This window comes from Falco naumanni, chromosome Z, assembly GCF_017639655.2.
Source record: "Falco naumanni isolate bFalNau1 chromosome Z, bFalNau1.pat, whole genome shotgun sequence".
Lineage (NCBI taxonomy): Eukaryota > Metazoa > Chordata > Aves > Falconiformes > Falconidae > Falco > Falco naumanni.
In genome coordinates this window covers 51,111,837-51,133,570 of record NC_054080.1, presented here as the reverse complement: position 1 = coordinate 51,133,570, position 21,734 = coordinate 51,111,837, and the positions used below count along the sequence as shown (strand labels likewise).

General features: G+C 37.7%; 1 protein-coding gene across 3 annotated transcripts in view; it reads left to right on the top strand.

The window, feature by feature from the left end:
• Positions 1-13,403, top strand: part of CCDC171 (coiled-coil domain containing 171) — a 147,309-nt gene extending 133,906 nt beyond the window's left edge. For all 3 annotated transcript variants that reach the window (XM_040580067.1, XM_040580066.1, XM_040580068.1), the window contains exon 25: positions 13,210-13,403. The gene's annotated coding sequence lies outside the window, so the exon portion shown is untranslated. The remainder of the gene's footprint in view (positions 1-13,209) is intronic.
• Positions 13,404-21,734: the final 8,331 nt, after the last annotated feature.

Sequence of the window (21,734 nt, the reverse complement as noted above, 5' to 3'; positions counted from 1 at the left end):
CCAGTGCAACAATTGTAACTCCCAGAGCAGCCCCTTGGAAATTGATTTAGAGAAACTGATGATTTGGATAAGGAGACAAGTCTGAAGTGTAAGTTCAAGTTTGCTCTGTAAAAAGATCATTGTGCATTCATTCTCTGCTTGCAGCAGGTTAACAGGGAAAAAGGAAGTGAATGCCAACACTTCATTGTGTCCAGTTTTTGAAGAGAGATACAGGAATGAGCTAGTCTTTCATTTCATTGCAAATTCGTACCTGGGGCTTTCTGCAGCTGAATGGTTTGGAAAGGGTACAGTTGCTGTGGAGGGCAACCATGAGTCGGGAGGTGGCCATGTGATGCCGTTTTCCTTATTCGATGTCTTTACAGCGGTCTTTTAAAACGTGTGTCACTGGTAATATGCAATGAGTTTTACTCAGCAGCCATGTTTCTTTCCTGTTTTCCACACACCCCTGTTTCTTTTGCCTTCTTTCCACACCTCTCAAAGTGACATTTTTCAGCACATCAAATTAAAAGGAACTTTTGTGTATTATTATTTATGCTGCTAATGCTGCAGTAGAAATGAAAGTACTGGGAGTGCTAGACAGGCTGTAATTTTGAGCACTGGGTATTATAGACCAGGACATTTAACCCTGGGAAAAAGTTTTCACAGAAGAACAGAGCCAAGGACACAATTTTACTGGCTTTATAGAAGAAAAGAAATATTCTCTACAAAGGCAGACAAATTCACTTCTTTCCAGACTCAAGGACTTTTACACAGGCCAGAAGGTGCTTCCTCCTTCCTTTTGAAGAAGTTATTTCAAGAAAGAGAGCTGGGAAGCTTCTATTATTCCCTGTTAAACTGTGGGTTAAACATAAAGGGAATGTCTGTCTGTTCTGAGACTGAGAATTCACTGAGAATTTTTTGGAGGGGATTAAAGCATAGCTGTGCCTGAATGAGTACAGCTCAGATACTTAAATGGCAAATGAATCCGTGCAATCCAGATTGTCATCTTCCTGGTACCTTCTCGGTATTTTAAATTTAGATCCTAGAAGGTACACTGTTGTGAACAATTATTTTCTTGCTCTGACACCTGTTTGGTTTTGTGTATCAAGTGAAGTCTGTAAAGCACTGATAATGAGAAAATTCAGTGCTGATCTTCAGGCATTAGCTTTGATAAATAGTGTGAGATGTGTGGATGCTACCTGTGAGTTGCAATTCAATTGGTTGAGATAATAGGTGGAAGGGGTTTTGTGGTCTTTTGTGGTGTTTCTTGTACTTGGTACCACCAGCTCTCTGCCCCATCCGCAGGCAAGAACAGAGAGTGAGACCTGGGGCAGTGTTCCCAGGAGTCTGCCTTTTTTCCAGCCTGCCTTAGAAATGCATACGTGTGCAGCATGCCCCCACTTATAATGTAGCATTGATAATGCTACATGCACCTATTGAAAAAAAAAAAGGGGGGGGGGGGAAGAAATTTATGCTGATATTTAACTGGGTTGGGCCTGGAGTATCTGTTTGAGGGTGAAACTACATATAAAAGAGTGGGGAAGTAAGTATTCCCCTCAGAAAATGGACTTTTACATGTTTGTCAAGCAAAATCTCATGCTAGAGCTTTATGTTTTCCTCTGGATGGCAGATGTCCCTCTGATGTCTGGTCGTCAGAGGTGGCCAGTGCCCCACCACCTGGGAATTCAGTGCCAGCCAGTGGGCAGACTCTCCTCCGCAGGAAAGTGGACCTCCCTAGTCCAGTGCGAGGAGGAGCAGGTCTCTGCAGGCCAAAGGGAGACAGTGAGGGCGATGAAGAAAGTCTCCTTTACTTTGTACCTTTCTGGAATTTGTAAGTCCAGTTGTTTTTCTGCTGGTTGCTCTTTTTCCCTGCCTTCTGCTACAATTGTGCATGTTTGCGTCCTTTTCAACTGGGGGAAAAAAACCCCACCCAAATATTTATGTTCTTTTCTGTGACATTTTTGCAGTAGGGTAACATGTTTTTGTAGGAATATGTGTGTGCCTACTTCTGTTGCCTGGTTGCTTGCATTTTGTACTTTAAGCATAAAAGTTAATGTGAGAAATGAAAAAAACAGAACAGCCCTTTAAAATATATTAGAGAGTATGACTTGCAGAGATAAAAAGACAGGAAATTCAGAGTTAAGGCATGAAGCATAACACTGTTCTTAACTCATAATTTTATTCCTGTAACGCTGACATGATTTAAGGGCTTACATTCAGCAAGTTACATCTTAATGTTTATTTTTATTGGGTTTTACATATTTAAGTCACACTGCTTAATATTTACCCTATATATTTATTTATTGTTGTTGTTTTTAAATTGCATGTAAAACCTTGTTGTGGAAGTCTGTGAAACCCACATTATGTAGTGAAGGCACAGGTTTTCCAGTTGATCATAGTAAGGATCTATTTTCTGCAAGAGACTGGGCTCCCTGAAGCAGTTTGGCCGGTTGAATAAACTAGTACCTGAACAAATTTTAAAAATGTTAAATGAGTACACAGTAGGGTAAAGAGCTTCATTGTCAGCTAAAAGGGTATTATCATGACAAGAATCTTGATTTTTCAAATAAATTCTGTTATCTTCCGTTTGTATAGTGGTTCAGTTAAAGAAAGAGATGAAGAAACCAGTGTGCTTCTTGAACTGTATCTTTCCCTTTGCATTTTACAAGAATTTGGATTTTTTTGTTGGCTTGTTTCAAAATACTATGTTTTGGAAAGGAAGAACTTTTTTTTTTGTGTGTGTGTGTAAGGTAGGTTATCTTTAAAATGCACCATAAGTAATAAAATTTACTACAAATATTGGCAAGAATAGTATGGTTAATCACCAGCAGAGTTTGCTGCAGGTGATGATATTAGGAAAGCAAAGTGATATTGTAATGATGCAATGATTCTATTTCATCCATTTCAGATGGTGTAACTGCTTCAATTCCTACAGCTTTTTAGAGAGGGAACCATGAAACCTTTAAAGCCACATTGCTTTAAGATGCCACACTTTTGGATCTGGCCCTTAACTGAAATTGGCCCATAAACCCATAGTTCACTCAATAAATGTCACCATAAATCTGACATTGCAATACTTGCTTGTCTTAAATTTGTATGTTCATCAATATTTTCAAAGCCTTTTGTCCTATATAGGTGTTGCAGGCACCTATATTTGACAAAGCAAGCTCTTGGAGGCCAGAGCCACAATGATGAAGTAAGTCACTAATTTCTCAGCTTTTGTTGACTACCAAGGGTCTCATTCGATAACAAAAGGATCAGCTTGTGGTTATACACTTATGGTCAGGGACCTGTTAGTTTTCAGATGCTGTGTGACATCAAGTTTTTTTTCACAGGGTCTACTAAATGCATTGCACTCTTTTGGGAGCCTGAGCATGTATCATAACTTAACCAGGACTTTGCAAAGCTTCCTGATGCTTAAAGTCATCCAGTTTTGTTTTAATTTGTGCATGTTGAAACATCCTATTGCTTTAGGAATTTCTAGTTTCATTTAATAACTTACTGATGTCTACTACCCTTTAAATGTAAGACTTTTTTTTAGAAGAGCATGTTCTGACCAGACACTCTGAATAAAGGAGTTTAAGGTACCATTCTGGTACACGGGCCACCAAATAGAAAGAACACCAAATTACTGAAACATCCCTGTGTAAAACAGCTTCTTAAAGTTGTGTTACAGCTTTCTTGCTTCACAAACTAAAAAGCTGAAGAAACCTCTCTCCAAGTCTCATTATATGTTCATGACTCTTCTGATTAAAATTCTATGTGCCTGATGAAAGTTTGTAGCATTGTGTGTGATGATGATGGTTCTGTTTTATTTGGGGTTTGTTTTTGTTTTAACTCTTCCGTGCTTTCAGAACACACATTTGGCATATATATACACAAAAAGATAAAATTCCATTAGAGTTTTTTTAAATGTTGATTCATATAAAATATGATTTATGTGCAGGAAATATTAATTCCATTTGCCTAGTGGACTCACTCAAACTGTATGTTCAGCCTCACAGAAAATGATGATCTAATACCTAAGCTAAGAGCAGTTCTTAGAGGCTGATTGTGCTCAGGAATCTAGTAAGTTTAAAAAGTTCTGTTGAAGTAATTACTAGATTTTTTTTAAATTTAATTCCAGTCTGAAGTATAATTGTATATATAAATTTGGCCAAAACCAATAGAGACAGTAAACCTAGCTCACCCACACTCAAGTTGTTTATAACTGATAAGCTTGATTCCTTGCCCAGTTAGTGTAATTTGGATCTTACATTTACAAAAGACCTACATGTTAGCCATCAACTGAAACTGAGCTTTAAATTTTTTTTTTAGGCTCTTCAGATATCAACTGATGTTTTATAAGCAATACCGCCAGAAAGCCAACTGTTTTCCCTGACCATTACTGTTTTAGAACTACTCTTTAGAACTCTATTGAATATACACTGCTTCAGATATTGCATGGTATTTGTGCGAGAAAGAATAATTCCCTCCTGAATTTATTTCAATTGAGTTTTACTGGGGAAGAATTAACATTAAAGTGCTTGGTTTGGATAAGCAAACAAAAGTTTGAAAACTATCCAAAACCTACAGGGAGCCAAAGGTACCCCTTCCTGGTGAATCTTTCTCTGGGCTAGTTTATGGGGGAGGGGGATGAAGTCCTTATCAGAATTGTGGCTGGGAGGTAGCAGGATACACATCTGTAGTGGACAACCCAGAAAATCTACACTTCATTGGCCAGTGCTAAAAGGGTGAAACTCTTTGTCCTGCTCATACATTGATGATTTTAATAATAAACATTAATTTTGAGAAAGTTAAGTCGACAGCAGTAATAGTTCACTTGTAAGCATGTGGTGTAAGTCAGTCATTTTTTTCTCCATCATTAGAGGATCTTTTTAAGAGGCTACTCAGTTTAATACAGGTATTCAGATGAACTGAGATTTAGATTAGCCTGTAGCCTAATGCAAATGCAGATGTTCTTACTCAGCATGGAAGTGTTTGTATTTTGGATAACAGATTACAATCTGTTTTTCAGATAGGTTGCATAAACCATGTCTGTATCCAGTTTATGATCCAAATTCTGTTATCTCCTAAGAACTAACATCAATCTGCTGTTAGGGGATGCTAAAGGCTGTAGTTCATAAGATTAGCATTTCCCTTCTCACGTCAGGAATATGGACAACACTGGATTATATTCTCACGGCCAAGTGGACTGAATCACATTTTGCTCATATAAAGGTTTTTGGAGAGATTTACGATAATATTCTCCACTAAAATGCCTTGTGTGTCCCTCGCACCTTATTTTAATTCTGAGTAATACCATTTTCCTACTTGAAATCTAAGTGGGATGTTAACTACTTTTTTTTTTTTCATTGCTGCAAAACTGCCTATTTTTTCATCAGCAACCTCTGCCAGAGATGTGCGAGCTCCAAGTCCTTATGACTTCCTCCTTTTCACTACCTTTCCTAAAGATAAGTTTGTTCTATGTCCTTGCTCTAAATTCGTGTCAAGAGAGGTGTCTGCTTTACACCTCAGTCAATAGATTTCCTTTTTTTTTTCCTTCCTTCATGCATATGGCATCTCTTGAGCTTCCACTTTCTACTGGATGTCTGCTTCTCTTTCTGACAATCAGATTTCTTGTGTGAAAAAATGCCCTTTCAATATTTTTAGAGAGAACTTCAAGGGGACTTGTCCCTATGGATATACTGGGAAACAAATAGGTTACACAGCCTACCTGAAATTGCTGTAGTTTTGCAAACACCTGAATCTGGAATTGCTTCATGGATATTCTTTTGAGTCTTGCCTTGCTGGAGTTGTGGTAGTTGAAACCCGTAAGACCACCAGAAAGCACTTGCTACAGCAGCTCTCCTAATTTCACTGTCAAGACACTAGTGCTCATCCAGACTGTTCCACCCTTGGTTTACAGTGTGCCCCTTCAGCAAAGAGTGCTTCAACATCATCAGTACTTACTGCGTATTGCATTTTTAAGGGTCTTTTCTGACCGACTCCACATATTTATTACAAAAATACTTGAGAGGAGTAGTGAGCAAATGGGAGTATTCTTAAGGCATCTCTCTGCAACATAACAGTGAGTTCCATGTTTGTTCTCCTTTTTATATAAGCTATCAGGAGAATTCTAAAATGTTGATTTCAATTTTTTAACAGTTCATTTGTTTTGTTAGCTACATAGATTTATATTTCTGAAGATTATTCCTCAAAAATATTGCATATTTGGCAGAAATGCATAGCAAAAATTAATCTTCTGAATGCATAAAGATTTTTTTTTAATGCAGGAAAGCTGAATCATAAAGACACTTTCATTGTTTCTAGACCTTTCTCCTTTCTGTTGTTAAACATTAGTATTAGAAATAATCACTTTTTCCCTCTTTAACCCCTTATATCCATATTGCCGGTACAGTACATCTTGATTAATTATAAAGTGCTTGAAGTATTTTACTGAATCAGTGTAATTTCTTTTTTGTCAAAATGTTTATGATGATTAGCGCTAGGATTCTGCATTAAAATTAGTCTTTGCTAAAATATAGATTAATGCACCACTGTCAAAGGTCTGCTGTCCTGTTTAGTAGCAGAATGCCTAAATTGTAGCTGCAGCAGTTCAGAGCAAACAGACAAAAAGGAGGGTAGCTAAGCGTTTTGCTGCGCGTGAGCAGTTAGAGGGCAAGCAGACACCATGCACCTTGACCACCTATTATGAAGCTTTTTGCTGCAATGTCAAGTGAAAGCGAGTTAATTGGGTGAAGCTGTAGAGCATGTTAGGGGCATGGTAAAGGGTTGCTGTCTGACAGCTGAATGTCAGCAGAAGCTAGTGAAGTGTGGCTGAGAGACAGAGACCTGTCACAAAGTTCATGTGGACTATAGCACAGTTAGGGAGATGGAATGTGGTTCTGTCTCACTTTCTCCCTCATTGCATTCAAGCACCTTAAGATTTCACACTGTATGTGTCAACCCTTGTTCTCTAAGCTGTTTTCTCCCAACACTTCTGCATTTAAATGATTGGACAGAAGATGCTAATGTTTGGCAAAATGAATGTAAATATACTTTTTTCCCTTTTTCTGCTAGAGCAGCAGTATACATCCAACTAAGACGAAACTTTGAAGGCTTACGTCAGACAGTCACACTGTCTAGGAATTCAGCTGACGACTGAATGCATTTCTCAAGAGAATATGAAGTTTGACACTTTAACTAGTTGGATAGGGACTGTTTTCCCACTAGCACTGGCAGAAGAAAAGGCTAAGTGGGGAGGACTACTTTGTGAGCTGCTTGTACCTCAGCATGGTGTCGTGAGTGTTTTCGTCTCTGGTTGTAGTCCCCTTCTCCCCTTCTTGCTAGAAAGAAGTGAAAAGCTGAAAGGGAACTGTGGGAGAGAGAAATACTGATCCGAGGCAATGAAAAGCTGTGTGAGAACTCACATAGCAGAAAAGGCTTTCTTGGAAGCAAGAGGAGCATCAGTTAAAGATAGCAACAGTCTTATACACTGGTTCAAAGCATGGAAGGGTGTCACAACAGTTTAGTAAGAGTGCAGTGTACCTTTCAATGTTGTTTGCAACATGCAGCACAAGATAAACCAATAGCCATTTGGGTTAGCTACTCAATTTAAAAATAATATTAGAAGTTGCTTCCGTTCTTGAGAAAGTGGGAAGACACTGATAGACAGTATGGGCAAAAAGTACTACAGAATTTGGAAACCTGGATTGAAATCAATACAGACTGAGCATTTAACCATGAAAACAGTGCATTACATAGTTTGCCTAATGTTTTTGTATTATTAGTGTAGTGCAGAGAATTTGACCTGAAAAGGGGGCACTTCGGTGTGTATTCCAATGAAGCATCTGGAAGAAGAACTTTCTATATAGACTGTATGGTGGATTTTGGCCAGAATATTTGGCAATTGTCAAAATTAGCAATGCAAAACCAAACTGTCTTTAAGCCGGCAAAACAAAGATAAGGTGTTCCTGTGATGTGATCATCCATCCAATCCCATGTGTTCTTCAGACATGCTATGTTTAAGTATGTTTGAATAAAACAGGATTTTCTTTTAGAAAAACAATTACAGTATTATGAAATCTTTCTTTTAATTGCTTTTAATTGAGCCTCTAGAGTGTGATTTCACTAAATGCATTAAATGCTAAAGCATTAGAAAAATGGGAAAAAAATTATTTCCAGTTTTTTTCAGGCTCATGTTTGTTTAAAAAATCGTGAAAGTGGAAGAAGGAATTCTTTGATAATGAAAAAAGCCATTAGTATTGTTGGCTAGCAGCACCCAAAGTATGTAGTGTGCCTACCTTTCTGACTTAATATATAATGAGTTGGCAGCCCACTGAATTATTCTGTGATAGCAAATTGTTTGCAAAATCCAGGTAGAAGTGCTGACAATTAAAATTTACACTGAATGTTACCGTTTTCCTACTTTGTGTTGGAGCACCAGTTTAGTCCTACTGCCTCAGCATACAGAATGGCAAAATCATTGACATGGGAAGCAAACTTTCCAGTTTTGGCCATTCCTGCTTTGAAAAAGTTTATTAACTAGCACTGTATTGCACTGACACCCACTAGTAATGATTTCCATTTTAAGCACCAGCTTCTAGCATTTTCAATCAGTCTGATGTTTTACTTACTTCACTGAGAGCGAGAAATAGCTCTTGGAGCTACTTTTAACAGCAAAAGAATGAGAACTATACTGGAAGCCCGTTGGCATTGTCTGGCAAAAGGCAACTGAGTGTTGGAAATAGTAGTCTGAGAAGAAAGTTTTGCATCAGCTGAAAATGTGCATCTTTATAGGGAAACAGTTTTTCACATAGGTGATGCAATCCAAGATAGTGGTTGTTTCTTTTCCTGGAATTGCTGTTGCTGCAGTGAAATGATGCAAGCTACAGTGACAGCGTGTAGCAGGGAGAAGGTGAAAAGAGCATTATTGGCCATTTGATTTGCTGTATACTGTATTACTATGTATATGTATGTTCCAGAATTGGGGTGAGAAGAATCAGTATTAGAAAGTCAATTGTGGAGAAATACATTGATCATGTCTCATTTTCTCCCCATCGCTCACAGCGTCTGTACTTACCCTACATTTCTTCCTACTCTTGAGGGCTTGTGCTACAGCCTTTCCAGGGATTTTAGATGTTGCTATAATACGGAAGAAACTATAGCTTGCTTGTCTCTCTGCACTTCTGTTTGCTGTCAGGCATCCTCTTGCAACTAAGTATCCTGTAACCTGGTGATTTCCAGACCACACTTTGGCCTTGTAGTTCAACAAAATTGTCTTTAATTTACCTTGAGATGTAACACTGAACTCATTACTGCATCTGCATCGTCACACAGGAAACCCCCATAACTGTCTTTGTATTATGTTGTAACTTCAGTATTGTTCTTTCTGCCCTTTTATTTCATTCCTTCATCATATTCTGTTCTGATTCTAAGCAGTTTCATTACTTTCTTACCTCAGTCAAAGCCATATATGCAAGCTTGTTATTAACAACCCAGAAGCCATAACTCACAAAAACCTTAAGACTTATTGTGATTTTTTTTTTTTTTTTTTTTTTTTTTTTATAATATAGAATGTTACATGTCATAAGAAAGTGGAAGGGAAGTTTGGGCTGCTGAATTTTGAAACTGAATATTTGAAAGTAGTTTAAAGTAACTAAAATTAGTAGTGGGAAATCCCAAAATGGGAAGGAGTTATTGTTGTAACATATAAATAGTGGAGAGCAATTGAGAAGTTGTAGTGTGGTATTATAGTGAAAATTGTGGTTCAGTAAAATCATCCTTGTTTAGGCTTTGAGGGCTGAAACCGTTCTGACTGATTTGTGGCTTCAGCTCTGGTTATAGATTTTATTTCTACTACCGAAGACAAACAATATACTTTTAGCAGTGGATTTCTTTATGTAGTTATCTGTTTGCACCACTGTTGTAACGCATGCATAGTCTTCTAATTCCAGGTGTCTAACTGTGCATATTATTCCACAAGCATTGGTATATAAAAGCAAAATGGTGTGTCTTTGATCACAACATGATGCTTTTGAGTAGGCTGACATTGCAATAAAAATTTATATAAGGATATAATACATGATGGTGTTATATTTCCTGACAATATCATACATAATGAAGCAATCCACTATAAATCAGTTTTAACTTTGGTAACATAGCTCATGTATCATGAGACAACCTGTAAACTAGATCCTAAATGTGATCATAGGTTACTCACAGAAGAAAAACTGTAGGGAAGAATTGTTTTAGAAATCTTTTTCCATGTCTAATACTAAAAAACTGCTTGTGTTACCTATAGTTTAGAAAGCAATTATTCCATAATATAGGCTAACCTTTCATATTCAGGTCTTTGGGAAAACATGTTTTATAAAGTTAGGCTATCAAACTTTGAAAAATGACCATAGGACATGAACAATTACTATATTACATAAATATTTTGAAAGCATATTTTTGCTAGACATATTGTGACCTAAATATCTATTTACCTGATGAAGTGTAACAGTTTAGATGGAATCATTTACGGCTTAGTGGGTAAATAAAAGTGCTATGCTTAAGATTTACCTGAACACAAACCTTATTTAAGATACATAATTCCTCTTTTAAAAATTACCTAAATGCATATTTATATGATGGATTATAATCACAGCTCTGGCATAGTCATTTGAGTTTGTCAGTTTACTACATGTTTTAGAAAGGTACAATAATGTACAATATTATTCATTGAAATATGAATCATAATGTAAAATACAATAATGTTGAAAGAGGTCTGTTGTGGAAATTATAACTGCCTTTAAAACTCCTGCATATAGGTATGTGTTCAAACAGTGAGTGTTATAACAGTTCTGAGTATTTTTTCTTCTACCGTATAGAATCCTATTTTCTTAATAATCATGAATGTCTATAATGATATTGGATCAAAACAGTTCTTACGAGTAACAGCCAAGATTATTTTTTTTACATCAGTCAAATTGCTGTTAGATCCAATTTCCCTTCTATTCAATGAAAACAATATTGTGTTCTTCATAAGAAGTACAACACAGGATCTGGATAACGAAAACAGAGCTTTTTTTCCCCCAACAGTGAAGCTTTTACTGAACATAGTCTATTGACTTGCTGCCAATCATTAAGTTTCACACTTTTTTTTTTTGCAACTCTCAAAGGAAATTTGATTTCTAATCTCCTTACTAGAATATGCCATATTCTTCATTAAAAAAACTATGTCTGGAAAAAGAGTAATTTGAGAGTGTAATTGCAGCATACGATTTTTACTCATTGTGATACGCTGATTGAGATGTTGAAAGCAGTACAAACCAATACGTTTAAATTTGTCTTCAATCTGTTGTGAAACCTATTTATAGCTGATATCTTATAGATTTCATTTTTTTTTACACACACAGAGGGTCTTTAGAACATCACAAGTTAATTGAATGTTTCAGTATTGTCCTAATATCCTTTTATGTATTACTTTATTTTAGAAATTTGACTGTATGGTCAGCTGATTAAAGTGTACAAATAACAAACTATTAATTGGTGTAACAGGTGGATACCTCCACTGAGATTTTATATCAGATGTGCTGATACAACTGCAGTAAATCTTGTCTGTGCCTTGGCTTTTTAGTGGTTTCATTTCTGTGTAGCGTTGAACCCAGAAGGACTGAAAGCCTAGAGTGTTACAGATCATACTTGCTAGCTCTGCTGGTTATCCCATCCTCATCACCACCATAGATAAGCAAAAATCAAGGCACTACCGCATGTTAACTACCTACTTGAAGCAGTCATCTAAATTTGCTACTGTATGGGTTTTTAATGAAGGTCTAACATAACCTGGCTGTTTACAGTAGCTGCAGTATGGCTTGTGGTGAATCAGGAAATCAAAAGAGTCTATATCAAAGGGAACTGTTGAAGTAGGTGTTAGAGGCAACCATTGATTTTTCTCCAGCAGTAGTAACAAAGGAAAGGGGAATCTTTCATGAATGTGTCTTTATATATATGATTGAGTCAGGATTTGTTAAAATACACACACCCTTCTGCCTGTCTCTGGATGAGTATGTATATTGGAATCTGTGCCTCTGTGTACATGCATTTCTGTGTATGTGTGTGTGTTTATATATGCATGTATACTCTTCCTGAAATGCTGAACTCAAATATACCATAACAGTCTTTCAGTATCTTAACTTCTTTCTGTAATTAAGCTTTGCATGTGAAGTAGTCACATATTTTGTGACCTGATGAAATAATTGAATGTTATTTCCACAGCTATATAGTGCATTGAGTAAAATACCTTGGTAAAGGGCAGAAGAGCAATATGGCATTGTGTTTTCTTAAGTTTGTTTATTATTATGGGTATTTAAGGGAATAGAGAGTGTATTTATTTAGCATTTAAAAATTATTAATGCTGATATATTGATATTATCCATAATCTTTCAAAGTAGGATGCACAGTTTTAGTGCTGGCAGTTCTTTAACGTTGAGTTTTAACTGGTCTAACCTTTATAACTGTTTGACTGAATGCTGAGACTCACTGAAATATGAATCATGCTTCCCCATCAACTACATCCAGTGTGTATTCCCTGATCATCTTCTAACAGGCTAACATTTGAAGAGTAGTAAGTGTTTGATTTCAATTGATGGTAAAGTGTATTTAAAAGTAATGAATACCTTCCATGGTTGGCATGGCATATTTTCCCTAATAACAGTGACAGGGAGACTGTAGAATATTTGTTTACTTGATTAAAAAACGACACCCTAGAAATGGTAATGGGTAAAAGTTTTCTGTAAGTATTTGTAGTACTTAAATTTAAGCAGGCTGTTGTGTCCTAACAGTTACTAGTGCAGAATACTAGCTAATACTCTAGCTCAGGGGTCCTCAAAGTACGGCCCGTGGGCTGGATACGGCCCCCCAGGGTCCTCCATCCAGCCCCCGCTATTTACAGGCACCCCCGCCCCCCCCCCCCCCCCCCCCCCCCCCCCCGCCGCCAGGGGTTGGGGGGGGGTAACCAAGCAGCCGCAGATGACTGCCAGCCACTGCATCCGCGCGCCGGCCCCCCGGTTAAAAAGTTTGAGGACCCCTGCTCTAGCTAATGTCCTTTGGTCCTGCTTATTAAAGATTTTTTATATATATATATATTTTAAAAAGTGTTTGAAACAAGAAAACACATGCAAATACTTCATAAGCACACCTTTGTGAAAACAAATGTAGATTCTTTATTGTTTTGGTTTTTATTTTTACTTTATTTTACTCTAGGAATCAAGAGGGAGTTCAAACATCACCATGGCTTCAAGCTAAGAATTCAGCCTGACCAGAGCTGTATCCCAGATTTTTGGCATTGCAAGCTGAACCTGACACATCCTACAGTTTTATACACAATAGAGCCAGTTCTCAGTCTTCAGTCTATTCCTTCAGCCTGAATGTCACATCCACTCCTAAAAGAACAATGGAAAATGGATCTTCAGATTCTTTGTATCAATAATCTTTTAAAAGGAAAAAATTGCATTAATGTAAAGTGATGCAATTAAAGAGCAATTTTGTTGCTACCTTTGAAATGTAGTTCAGTGTATGTATTTTTTGACGTTAATTTTGTGGTTTTATGAAAGTGTGCATTCATATGTTCACATTTCTACACTTCTTACTCTTTGCATACCGAAACAGTTATTTTTAAACTTTTATTTACTGCAGTTGTTCATTTTTTATGTAGTGTATTTTTAAATGTTAAAGAATGACACATTTTGGGTAATTTTCCTCAGTCTTAAAAAAAATAAATCAATAAGCCATTTTAGTCTCTATCTATCAAAGTTGTTTCATACTTGTCTATTTTAAAGCAGGACTGCAATACTTTAATAGGATTGAGAGAGCTATTTGAAATGTATGCCAATGATTCCTGTCATTTCATGGCAGCCCTGCCATGGTTCACTGAGCCCCCTCTTTTCTCTTGTCAGCTCAACTGAAGACAAGCATTTAGTTGCAAACTTTAAGCAGGTTGTGCAAAACAGAAATGATGTGACTGCTTCTCTTCCTGCACAATAATGTCACTGCTGGTCAATGTGAGAAGGTCAGGTTGCTCCTTGTAAAGCTACATGATACCACTTGCCTATTTGAACAAGTTAAGTTAACTGCTGAATCTGGTCCCTGCAGGCGCTGAAAGCTCACCCTTTTATCAAGTCTGCATTTCATAAGAAGGAAGAACAATTGTGCAGGGAGGATTTCTGATGATATGTTTATGTACTTTATAAGGACAGTTCCCAAACCAGTGTTGCAGGCAATATATTTAGTTTAAGCTGAAAGACTTTAAAGTAATGGCTGTTTTGACCTTCAAATAGACTCCTTTTTTGTTGTTGTTGGTAGGACCCAAGAGTGACGCCCATCTTTGATGCTGACAGAATTTAAAGCAAGGCCATTGCCCTGCATTTTCTGCCTTGTAGCACACAAAAGTAAAATTGTATGTCAGGCCGAGATGTCGGGGAGCTGACAAGATGCCCCAGTGACATTTCAGCTGGAAAGAGCAAGTGTCTTGCAACCAAGTGGTCAAATATCAAATAATAGGTCAAGCAGGAAAGAGCTGAGTTCTAACCACAAAGAGGTTTCTGGTAACTTACTTGACAAGCTTTTGGGCGCTTTGTGGCTTGACAAAGTGATGTTCTGTTGGGTATCGCTAGACAGACTGTTCTTTATGCCTTCAGAAGATCAGACATTGACATTGATTAAACTCTTTAACCCTTAAAGGTTAAATCCTAGCAGTTTCATCATTGTGAATGAAGAACAAAAGAAAATTTGTAATATACCATTTGTTTTCATATTAATCACTGAATTCCCCAGTGCTATTAACTTTTGATGTGCTATGTAGTTTTTGACAAAAGGATTGAATGCAAAATCTATATAATAGATTGTTTCTCATTATAGGCCAGTGATACATTAGAAAAATAATATTATGCATTATGGAATTTGTAATTTCTTCTAATATGTCAAATGTAGGATTTGATTTTAAAGCCTCCTGACTACTACTGAGATTCCATTTTGGGTGGAAAACATTATTCGCATAGATAATAAGACCACTTACAATGACCCAAGTCTTCCAAATGCCCTTGTTTTCAGGTACCAGGAAAGCTAAAATAAATCTCAAATTTACCACAGAATAACCCTGATTAAAGATAGCTTCAAGTTTTCAGGTGTTCCCCTATTGTGCGAGTCCATTGCTGACAGCCATGGTGTGCCTTTGTGTGTGTATACTAACACAAAGCCATGCAAAAATGAGTAAGAAATCTTGCAGAACTCTCACGTGTAAGAGTTGGCTGATGAAGAACACGCCTTTTCATTATGATGATGGATTTATTCTTGAATACTGAAGAAAAAAATTTTCATTTCCCTCCAAAAGTCTTGGCTCCTGTCTTTCCTGACGGTGACAGTTCCTGGTAAAGGCACTCCAAGTTCTGTATTCTGCTGTGCCAAATACAACGTCAAAGATCTTTTATATTTGTATGAAGAATGAAAGACTATATTTCACTGAGGTTCCCCCCCGCCTCCCCCCCCCCTACTATGTACAGAAACAGGTATGTGCTTTAATTTTTAAAATACCTTCTCGTGATACTCTATAGTTTGAGAAAGAAAGTGCCTGTTCTCTGCTACAGAGAACAGACCTTAAACTACTAAAGAAAATTTGCAGCATATTTGTTCCTTTCCTGTTATTGCCAGTACATGTGATATTGTGCATGTAGAGATGGAAAAAGGATTTATTTCTGAAATCAGTATTTTACCAAGGCTAGGACTGATTTCCTCCAGTTACTCCAGTTATTGTTCCAAGCATAGAATCTTGCGGTTTCACAGGGGCCACAGCAATGGAAAACTAAGTGTAATTAATGGGGGAATGATAGTGAGCTATCATTTCTCACAGGAACTAACGTGTATATTTTCATTGAAAGGAGAACATCTACTTCATTTACACTGTTTAAATACTGACCAACTGTGAGTTACAGACTGTTTTTCTTAAACCTGTGAGTTACAGACTGTTTTTCTTAAACCCATCTACTTTGAAGAGACTTTGAATATCTTTTGTTTGGATCTCAGATGTCCCATTTGTAAAGGAAAGCTCTTCTTTCCCATATTCTGAAGAAGTTGTTGAGTAGTAAACTGCATCATCATTAGTCAAATACTCCTGTGTTGCTTTTTCAGGCATCTAATAAATCGGAGGTTGTGATAAATTCCAAATGAAGAGATCCAGCTGGCAAGATCCCCTGTTAGTTAGTTTACAAATGATCCGGTCAAAGCATTTCTTTCCATTTTTGGGGACACAATAAAAGTCATACTTGTGCAGAATGAGGCAGCACAGTTCAGTAGCAGCAGCTGCAAAAAGAGCATCCTGACTCTTATATACCATCTGCTCTTTGTGGCTTCTTCTGAAAATTGCAGAGCTTGAGACACTGATCCTGACTTTCAGAGCCTTTCATGGTTTGGGCCTGGGATTTCAGGAGGACTGCTTCCACTTGGATAACTTCAGCTCCATCATCAACACTGTTCCATGAGAAAAACCAAACAGTTTTCCTTGGAAGAAAGCCCATTTTTGGTGGGGCTAGGATATTCTCCATGATTTTGTGATTTGGCACAACAAAAATTGGTCTCAGAACTGACTTCTGATCAGTCTCAAAATTCGTATTAATTTATTATCCCACCAAGCAACTCACCTCTGGAAACAGACTGTGAAATACATGATTTCCTCCCTGCAATAGGAAGCTTTGCAGCTGTTAGTACAAACTGTGTGTGTGCCTGTGTGCACACATGTGCATATACTTCTCAGGGAAGAGGTTGGTTATTGAGACTGTATTATCACTCCGTATACTGTAAGCAATTCCTACTACACCAGTAGTAGTACACCTACAAAAAGAAGGGCTTTTTGGCTTCCCCTGCCTCCCATACATATTTGCAAATTTAGCACAGGCTTTACTGTTAGTAAAGTTAGATGTACAGTGATGGGGGTATTCTCCATTGTTGGAAAAGACCTTGGATGCCTTTACCAAGTTAATCCAGGGCAGCTGAGGTTGGAAGGCACCTCTGGAGATCGTGTAGTCCAGCGCCCCTGCTCAGAGCAGCTACAGCAGGTAGCTGAACATCATGTCCAGTTGGGTTTGAATATCTGCAAGGATGGAGTCTCTCTTGACAACATGTTCCCATGTTCAATCATTCTCAGAGTAAAGGTGTTTTTTTCTTATGTTTAAATGGAATTCCATGTCTTTCAGTTTGTGCCCATTGCCTTTTGTCCTGTCACTAGGCACCACAGAGCATAGTGTGGCTCTATCTTCTTTGCTTTGCAGGTATTTATACACATAGATAAGATCTCTCTGAGCTTTCTCTTCTACGGGCTAAAAAAATCACAGTGCTCTCAGCGTCTTGTTTGACAGATGTTCCAGTGATGTTTGTTGCCCTTATCTGGACTCACTTCAGTATGTCCATGTCTGTCTTGTACTAGGGAGCGCAGGACTGGAGCCATTACTCCAGACATGGTGTCACCAGTGTTGAATAGAGGGGAAAGATCATCTCCCTCTGCCTGCTGGCAGGTCTGTTCCTGATGCAGCCCAAGGAAGCTGTTGGCCTCCTTTGTGCCAGAGCACTTTGCTGCCTCACAGTCAACGTGGAGGCTTTCAGCACCTCCAGGTGCTTTTCTGGCAAGCTGCTCCCCAGCCAGCTGGTCCTCAGTCTTGGGCCCCCAGCTTGTCCTGGTGTGTGAGATTATTCCATCCCAGGCAGAGGGCTTTCTGCTCTTTTTTTTTTTTGAACTCTGTGAAGTTCCTGTCAGCCCATTTCTCCAGCCTGTCAGAGTCCCTCTGGATGGCGGCAAACCCTTCTGGTCTGTCAAGCACTTCTTCCTGCTTTGTATCAGCAGAAAACATGTAGGGTGTGCACTGGGTCCCGTTGTCGAGGTCATTAATGAAGTTATTAAACAGTATTGACCCCTAGCATACACCACTAGTGGCTGTATCCAGTGGTGGACTTTGTGCCACTGATTTTGTAAGCAGCCCTTTGAGCCCACCACTTATCCAGTTTTGAAACTGACTTACTGTTCATACATCTAGTCCTATTCCTTACTCAGCAGTGGGCCATTTTGCTGTGCAAAGGGCTTTCAAAATTCCCAAACACTGCTAAAGCCCTGGATTAAGTGAAATGCAACATTTTATATAACCTGTTTTGTCAATTAGGTCAGTTTGATCATTTGATCATACTGCTGTCATCCTATACTTGAAAGGTTTACCAAGGCTTTAAATTTTTTATCAATCTGCATGTTCAGTGGTATAACTGAACTTTCAGTTCATATGATGAATGTTGAATGCTTGAATGTATTCAAGCACTGGAGAAGGCTGCGCAGGGAAGTGGTTGAGTCACCATCCCTGGAGGTACTTAAAAGATGTGTAGATGTGACACTTAGAGACATGGTTTAGTGGTGGACAGGTTAACGGTTGGACTTTATCATCTTAAAGGCCTTTTCCACCCTAGATGATTCTATGATTCTATAACTCGGCTCATAAAAATTGTATGAAATCTCTTTTGAAATACAAAATTGCTTTACTGGGATGTAAACTACTGCGCACTCCTGTTTGTTTTTTTTTTTTTGTTCTTTGATTTTTCTCTAGGGAATAAAATCCAAGAAGCCCTTGGCAGTATCACAGTTTGGAACAAATCTTTATGTGAAAAGCACCTTTCTTCTATTGCTGGTGATGAACACCAAGGTTACTCAGTGTTTCCCTCTCCATCCTTTTTTTGGTTGGCCTCGAAATCCAAACTCATAAAAGGATTCTTTAAGGACATTCTTTCTTATCTTTTCAACTTCCATCTTGCCCAGTATGGAATTACTAGATTCTGCCTAACTGGGCTTCACTTTGGTATTCATAATCTGATCTTTTTGTACAATCATTTCACATCATGCTTTCTGTCTGGCCCAAAAATATACCTCCGTATTTATTTGGAAAGTGTTCAAGTGTTTTCTTTCCTCTTTGCTGAATATTCACCTAAAGCAGTGGAATCTCTGGTGATCTTTATGTATATTAAAACTAGATTAATTAAACACTTTATGTAGAGAGTTTTTGGATTAAACCTGGTATAATTACATTCTCTGATAGGCTCTCTACCTTTTCTATGATTTCAATTTTACAGATGTAGACTTGGCTTTCAGTTAGGTCTCTGCAAATTGTCCTTCGGTATCAATGGAAGATGGAAGGTGACATGTTTTTGTCATGCTAACGTGGATCTGACTGCTGTCATGGGGAGTATCACGTAGGGATTATGTGCAGTTAATACAATTTTATGTATTGTAGTTCAATGCTAATGTTAAAATTTTTTTCTTACTTTACAAACCAATTGGTCATCAGTGCACATGAAACTGAATCTTTGTCTGCTGTTTCTGGTGTCCAGTGACACTGGTGAATAAAATTGAACAAGGACAAAGAAAAATATGATGAAGTGTCTGAAAACTAAATTGTTTCCAAGGAATCCTCACCAGGAGGAAGGGGGATTCACTGAATAATTTTTCTTCAGTTCTTTGTTTACCACTTCTACTTTACCATAGTTTTTGTCTCTTTATAAGCTAATAGTACTAAGAATAATTACTGATATTAGATTGCTTCTCATGGCTCTGCTGTGCCTGGTTAGCTTCAGAAGTTGTTGGATTTTGTTTTGACTAATTCAATGAAAATCATGACTTAAAAAATGAAAAGCATTGGATTTACTTTAAACACAAGCATTGTGAGCATTATTGTCTAAGTATCCTTTATTTTTCATGTTAAACAGTTTTTTTAATCTCCCACTGCATAAGGGTAACAGGGAGATTGTTCCAAATGAAGACATCAATGCTAGTTATATTTGACACTTAAACATCTTTCCATTGCTTTTTGGTGTGATACACAGCTAATCTGTATAGCAGCCCCACTAACTGTTGGCTCACGGATGCTTGAATGGTTTAGTTCACAGGTGTAATGTGCTCATAAATGTCCTGGCGACAAGCATCATAGAATGTGTGCTTGTGAACAGTAGTCTGTTAAGTAAAGCAAACACCTTTTATGCTTTACAGGAAAAAATGCTTTTAGGTGTAAGAATCTGGCACATGGGCATAGCATTGCCGGTCTAAATGGTGGCAACATTTGTATGAATTGGGCAAGAGTTCCAGTAACTTTCAGTGTATGCTGTGTTGATTTACCAGCCCATAACTTCATACGTAAAGTCTTTTTAATGCATGGGATTCTGCTGTCACACATGGGGAGAGACCCAAAGCTGTACTCTCCATCTTGTGACACTGGGATGGCAATTGAGGTTTTTACTGAATAAAAAAACATTAAAAAATTATTTTCAGATCCTCAGTTCACAACGTATTTATCAAAACAGGCAAGGTAGTTAGGAATTAAATAGTAAATCCTTTCCTACCTCTATGCCATATGAAGGTTAATAAAATTTGTTCCCATAAAGAATAGCATGGGAGAAATCTTAGTTGCAATATGTTTGCGGTAGAAGATAAATCCTAGTTTCAAGCTTCATTCTCAATTGGCTTTCTGATGCAAGTTTATGTCAGATATTTGGGGTGGGAAGCTGTATATATTAAAGCACTGACCTTAACAAGAGTCATGCAGCTAAAATCCTGAACAGTTCTTCTAAAATGTCAGGGGTTAATGTTATTTAAATGCAGTATTTGGTGGTTTAATTGAGTCATGCTTCGTTGTCTTTTACTGCACATTAATGCCAATGAAACACTGATTGTTGACAGAAAGTTCTCTTCAGCAAAGTATACACTGACATATCATGCTGCTGTAGAAAAATAGTGTGTAAGACAGAGCAGTCGTAGTCTGCTGGAGTAGGAATCCTATGCTGTCTAAATGGTGGCAACAGTCATTATACACTGACAGGAAATGTGAACTAGGTTTTTTTCTCGTCCACATTTTCAGACTGCCTCTTGAGAGGACCAATAAGACAGAATTGCTGGGTCTTTAGATAAATAAATTAATCTCAAGATTTTTTTTGTCAGGTGTGTCACACAAGTTAGTAAATGTACCTTGAAAAGTACAAAGCCAACTCCAAAAGGCAGATCTGTGATGGAAGCACCTTGAGATAGCTTTTGTAAGCTTGCCTAAGGACACACCAATGGCTTTTTGTCTTGTCTTTGTCTAAGATTGGAAAAAATAACTTAATGTTCTCTGCATACTCAGTGTTAAGTCTCCATGCCAGTCTGAAATGCTGAAAAGTAAATAGATCCTGGCTTGGCAAGTGAGATGAAGAAAACACTGTAAACTGTGGACTCACAAGCAAAAGGGTTGGAAGAGGAATATGGGAAGCAATACACACTGGTGAGCTTACAAGAGCTTGTGTGTATGGTGGGTGGGGTATATTTCATATTTTTCTTTTGCACGGTAGAATAATTGTTCCAAAATAACTGCCTTTATATAGACGGCTGTTATATACTTCCTTATTTTGGCTGAAGTAGTCTGCATGCTCTTTGTCTAGTCCCACAGGGCTTTGTTATGGTTTTGGGCTCTGTGCTTTCCAGGATTTTTCTCATGACTGCAGGATGCTTTCTGGAAGTCATTATAATTCTCTGTCTTAGAAATGAGTTTGCAAATACTCATGAGTTACGACTTTTTTTTTTTTTTTTTTTTTTTTTTAAGCCAACGTCATTTTTCAAGTTGATGTCAGCCAGCCCGGCTGAAGCCTGCAACTGCTAATGGACCTTGCTTATGTGAAACTTGATGCATTGTGTGAACTTTCTGGTGCTTATACTGTCTTTTTAGGTGACATTGGGACATCAC